This window comes from Nanorana parkeri, unplaced genomic scaffold (assembly GCF_000935625.1).
Source record: "Nanorana parkeri isolate BGI_ZX_2015 unplaced genomic scaffold, ASM93562v1 scaffold870, whole genome shotgun sequence".
In the NCBI taxonomy this organism is placed as follows: Eukaryota; Metazoa; Chordata; class Amphibia; order Anura; family Dicroglossidae; genus Nanorana; species Nanorana parkeri.
Window position 1 is genome coordinate 552,539 of NW_017307138.1, and position 6,000 is coordinate 558,538.

The window sequence follows — 6,000 nt, forward strand, 5'->3', positions numbered from 1 at the left end:
GACTTGTTTGTACAGGATAAGAAAAGGTAGAGGTCAAAGGGTTACATATTTAAAAATGTTTAGCATCACTGGTTACCTTTTAAAAGCGCTAATATGTTTTACATTTATAAGAATCCCTTGCTTGTCACAACTCTCTCTTTTTTTTAATTTTTTTTAACAGTTGGGTTGAATGTTCTATTTTACCATGTAATATATTTGATCATCCTAATTGTCATAATTGCTTTGCAAAATTGCTGTAAAATCTTTTTTCCACACACCTTAATCTTCATTTTATTTTGACTCCTAAATTTGGTTGGGTTCTCTGAAGACCAGATGGTCTCTATTCGGGTGCAGCGTTGCCTAGTAAAACTACATTTGCATTTTGTTTTCACAACAGGTACTCATTATGTGTACACACAGGTGGAGGTTGCAGCAAAAACTAAACATACACTCGGTGGTTATTTTGTTAGGTAGACTTGTTCATTACTGCAGATGGTAACATAGCAGGTAAGGTTGAATAAAAACACAAGTGCATCCCGTTTAAGGTGTGTGACTGTGTCTAATACTTGCCATATTTTTGAATATTTTGTGAGTTAAAAAATGTATCTAAGAGTTTCTTGACTGTATCAATGCTGTCAGAGGATACCACTGACTGTGGAAGGGAATTCCACATTTTTACTACTCACAGTAAAAACACCCCTTGCATAGTCTAAGATTAAACTGCCTCTTGTCCAGCCTCTTGCTGTGTCCTTGTGTCATCAATACAGTTCTGAGTCTAAACATTTTATAGCAATTTAATAAATCATGTGGCTGTATCTCCAAACTTGAAGTGTACAGACATGGGAAAAATGTTTGATCTGTGCGTTTTTGGCCATGGAATGACTGCTAGGACCAGATTGGTTGCAGCATCTAGAAAACTGCTGACCTCCAGGGAATTTCTAAAATTTACAAAAATAAAAATAAATATCCAGTTGAAAACCTGTTGTTGAGAGTTGGCAGAGGACAATGGGCAGACTTGTTGAAGCTGAGAGAGCCCACAGCTCTTGAAATAACTCATTACAACAGTGGTATGTAGGCCATCTCTGATTTTTGTATAGCAAGTCAAAGCTTGAAGATTATGAATTGTAGTAGCAGAACATGGTACTGGATTTCACTCCTCAGCTAAGTGGAAAATGACATTAAACACTGACAAAAAAGTTACCAGGTCTGATGAGTTATTATTTCTGCTGTGGCTTGTAGACACTAAGAACAGAATATGACATGCATATGATTTATCTATCCCATTTTTGGCCTACAGTTCAGGCTGATGGTGGCGACCGTTTAATGCTGCAAAATCAAGAGGGAAGTTGTAGCTAAGGCTGCAGCTTACTATTATTTTCAAAATCGATTAGTTAGCCGATTATTAAGTTCGATTAATCGGATAAAATAGAAAAAAAAAAAAGGCTCCAGTGATGGACTACTACTTTGTATTGAGATTGTAGTCCATCACGGGAGCAAGCTTGGTGCAGTTTAAGTAAAAAAAAAAGTGTGTGCAATATAGTACATTATACAGCGGCGCAGTGCAGAATACCGGCAGCTATAGAGGAATGTAGCAATAGTACATTATACTATAATGTACTATTGCTGGGATTTGTATTTCTCTATAGCTGGCGTTATTCTGCATTGCGCTGTATATAATGTATTATTGCTGGGATTTGTAGTCCTCTATAGCTGGTGGTATTCTCCATTGCGCTGTATAATGATTATACTGTGCAATGCAGATTACCACTGACCAGTTAGAGGTACTACAAATCCCAGCAATAATACATTATACAGCACAATGGAGAATACCACCAGCTATAGAGGAACAACAAGTCCCAGCAATAATACATTATACAAGCTACCTAATATAATTGCTAGCTTTTTTTTTTAAACAGGAAACATTAAAACAGGTCCCCCTTACCAGTTTCTGAACCCTTGTAAGTCGCGGCGGCGTGCTCTGCGGGCGTGTGTCCGGCTTGTGTGGTGGGAGTGGCATACGCGGCGTGGTAGTGGCGTGCGTAGCATAACTCGTACCTGTTCCACCATAGCACCGCTGTACTCCGATTCCACAACGGCACCTCCACACAACTATTCCACCATTGCACGCCAATACACCTGTTCCTCGCTGCACCTTCATACACCTGTTCCACCGCTTCACACCCATACAACTGTTCCACACCGCACCCCCACACACCTATTCCACTACTGCACCCATACACCTGTTTCACACAGCACCCTTGTACACCTGTTCCACCACAGCACCCCCAAACACCTATTCCACCACATCACACTCATACACCTGTTCCACACTGCACCTCCATACCCCTTTTCCACCACCAGACCACCGCACACCTATTCCACCACTGCATCCCTGCACACCTGTTCCACACTGCACCCCCATACACCTTTTTCCACTGCTTCACACCCATACACCTGGTCCACACTGCAGCCCCATTTCACCACTGCACCCCCATACACCTATTCCACCACTGCCTCCCCACACAGCTGTTCCACACTGCACACCTGTTCCACCACAGCACCCCCACACACCTATTCCACCACTATATCCCCGCACACCTGTTCCACCACTATATCCCCACACACCTGTTCCACACTGCAGCTCCGTACACCTATTCCACCACTGACTTGCTTTCAGAAGGTGGGCCCTCGATTGTCGGCAGGCAAGCGACGAGTGAGGGAGATCGCGCCGAGGAGGAGAGCAGCGGCGTGCGTGGCTTCAGCGTGTGGTGGGCGTGGCTTATGCGGCCTGTGCGGTGGGCACGGCGGCAGTAGCGTGTGACGTGTGGCTCAGGCCACGTGTGGAGCCCCGAACAGGCAAATCAATCGATAGCCGACGAATCGACGATCGAAAACGTTGCCAACGTTTTCAATCGTCGATTTTAAACGACTTAATCGATTAACTGTTGCAGCTCTAGTTGTAGCACCTGTTGAATTCATACTATGAAGGATTTAGGGCCCGTTCACACTATCTCAGAGTGTTAATCGCATGGTACTGTGCATGGCATTTGCGTTGGGGCACGGGCAATTACACTGCGGATGGTAGGTGCGTTTGGGGTGCCATTCAAATGAATGGCACGCAATGCAACTGTGCGGTACCGTGTGTTTGCACTACGGTTCACACCTTTTGTCTTACATCTGCTGTGGCTTGTGAAAATAATTGTACCATCGCTACCAATGACAATATGCACATGCTGATTCATGTTAAACATTTTTATTGTATGTTGATGGTACAAACATGCATAATTCTGGAATTCATTTGTAAACACTGAGTGTGATGAGGGAGTATCTAGCAGCAAGTGGAATTTGAGAACATTGTTGTTTTTATGTGTTGTACATGATAAATGAGTATGAATAGTAACACAGTGTGGAAATAAGGAATGATTATGCACATGAACCCATGTCTACCAAACAATATTGCTGCATTAAATTAAGTCTAATTGGTTGCTATGGGTTTTTATGGTTGGCAATTAATTACTGATCCGTGCATTGTGTATGTGTTGAAGTTTAATGTGCATTTACTGGGGATCCTATCAAGCACTCAAGTAGCTGGGGCTGCTACAGTGCTGGCCATTATCTTCCAGGTCCTGTATGGCGCTGTTATGGGTGGCGTCCTCTGTCTGAAAACACAAGGGGGTTGCTTGCTGGGCACAGTGGCCAGTCAAAGAATGCCTAGTAATTTTATCAATGATTACAAGACTTTCTCTGATTGGAAGAGGAGTGGATCATGATGTCATAGTGCTGCCCCTTGTCTAATCCAGAGAACGCCTTGTATTTATTAATAAAATACTAGGCCTCTGTGACTAGCAGGCTAACCTATGTTTCCTAAGCCGAGGTAAAGCTACTCCGCTCAGCATCATACAGGATCTGGAAGATCGCAGCCAGCACTGTAGTTGCTCCAGCAGCCGATCAGGTATGGCATACCTGCATGGGCCAAACTGGACATATGTAAGTAGTATGCAAAATAATCCAGACCTGCGGTTTAGCTTAAAAGCCAGATATATTCAGCTCTCATGTAATACTGCCAGTATCGCATGTAGCAACTCATGCCATCTGCTCATTTCACCTTTTATTTAACCCTTTTCATTTCCTTTCCATCACCTGTTCCATGCCTGTATTAGACAAGGAGCTGTAAGATACAGGAAGTGGAGGAGTTAATCTGGCTCCAGAATAGCAGCATCAGAATGTCGTGACAGTACCATAGCAACCAGGGAGGATGAGCAGTCAGACAAGCTGTAGTGTTTGCTCATCCACCACTCTCTGAACAATTTCCTTTTCTCTCCATCGCTGCCCTCAGACCTAGCATTTGAGCATAAAATAGCCATCCTATGTGTGTCTTTTATTATAATAATAGTAACAAAGGGCTATACCTACATACCTGCTAGTCTACAAAGGTGATTCATTTTTTTGGACACATTTACAAATCATATTAAACTCTGTCAGATAGGCGTGTTTAAGTGTCCATTTTATCCACCAATCTGAATAGTAATATTTTTAGTCAAGGCTGGAAAGAGCATCTATTTGGCTGATGACAATGCATTTACTCCACTTAGGGATGCACCGATACTAGTATTGGTGCCGATACTAAGTAATTGGTCAAGTACCCGTACTCGACCAAATGCTCCGATAATTCTCCTGATACTGGAACTTGCCACGAGGCAACATGGAGCCGGCTTCCTGGCCAATCAGGAAGCCGGGCAGCGGGTAGTGACCTGCCTCCAGGCTTCCTGACTGGCCGAGAAGCCAGCTCGATGCTGTATGGCTGGGCAAACAAGCCGAACAATGGCACGCGAATGACACGCTGCCCGGCTTCCTGAGTGCCCGGGAAGCCAGCTCCATGCTATGGAAACTACCGGTATCAGCACTCTTATCAGTGAGTACCAAAATATAAATATCAGTACTCTAACCATCCCTACTGGAAAGGTTACATCAGCAGAGCATTGCTTGGAATTCTCCCATCCCATGAGATCTCAGGGAAAGGCATTTTCCTCTGAGATGATGTGCATGGTCACATGTCCTAGTCACATGTGCCAGAGTTCCAGGAAGTAAAGGGAAATCTAGTAACCTGCCCTTGGGTAACATGGCCACTGTGAGAAGACTGGGGAAGGAAAGAGAAATCCGGTCTGTAAAATATACAAAGTCGGCAATTATCTATGTGTATCTGTTTGTAGATTGTTACTAAACATTTCTAAAGGTGTGTTGTTTTTTTAAAGATATGGGTAAAGGTCCGCTTTAAGGTTGTTTATAAACGGTTATATAAAGTAAAATGTTATACCCCTGCTAAGGTTTCCCTCCCACCCTCCCTGAAATCTGTAGCTCAACATGCAGGAATGTTATGAGCCTAGAGTTGTGGCTGTATATTGGGTAGTTTGAAGTGAGATGTGCTTGTCCACACAAGGTGAATGCATCATGTACATTCAGAGGGCATTGACTGCATGCTTTGGGAATTAGGTTTTTTTTTTATGTGCTGCTACAAAAATCAGTGTCTGATAGGGTCAGCAGGGGTCTTGGGAAAAGTTTTTAGTAGATCAGCAAAAAACGGCCATATTCCTTATTACTAGTCAGAGCTTTTTAGTGATAACCTTCTGATGTTTTCTTTGCAGATCTATCTGAGTGCACGCTTTGCATAGGCAGGGGTCAGAGTTCTTTCAAACAGCTGAGGTAGTAGAAATCGGTAAAAACTGCAGAGAAGTTCCTTGGAAAATCGAAAAACAGGAAACCCTGCGAGAGTCATCCTTCCTGTCATATTTTGTTTTTTTAACATAAGACTGCAATGTTCTGGTAATCGGCTTATTTAATTGTTACAACTTATTGTTTAAGTATGTATGATTTATCTTGTGTTTCAAAAAAATAATAGAAATAGAAATAATAGCCATCTGCTAAATAGCTAATTTGCCATCATCCATTCTGTGGCATTCATTGGTGATCAATGTAGTACACTTCAACTCTAACTGCACCCACCATGTGACTACATTTGTATGG

The 6,000-nt window shown here is 42.9% G+C and overlaps 1 protein-coding gene across 2 annotated transcripts in view; it reads left to right on the forward strand.

The window, feature by feature from the left end:
- Nucleotides 1-6,000, forward strand: part of AP2A2 (adaptor related protein complex 2 alpha 2 subunit) — a 78,775-nt gene that overhangs the window by 25,027 nt on the left and 47,748 nt on the right. The gene's annotated exons all lie outside the window — the stretch shown is intronic.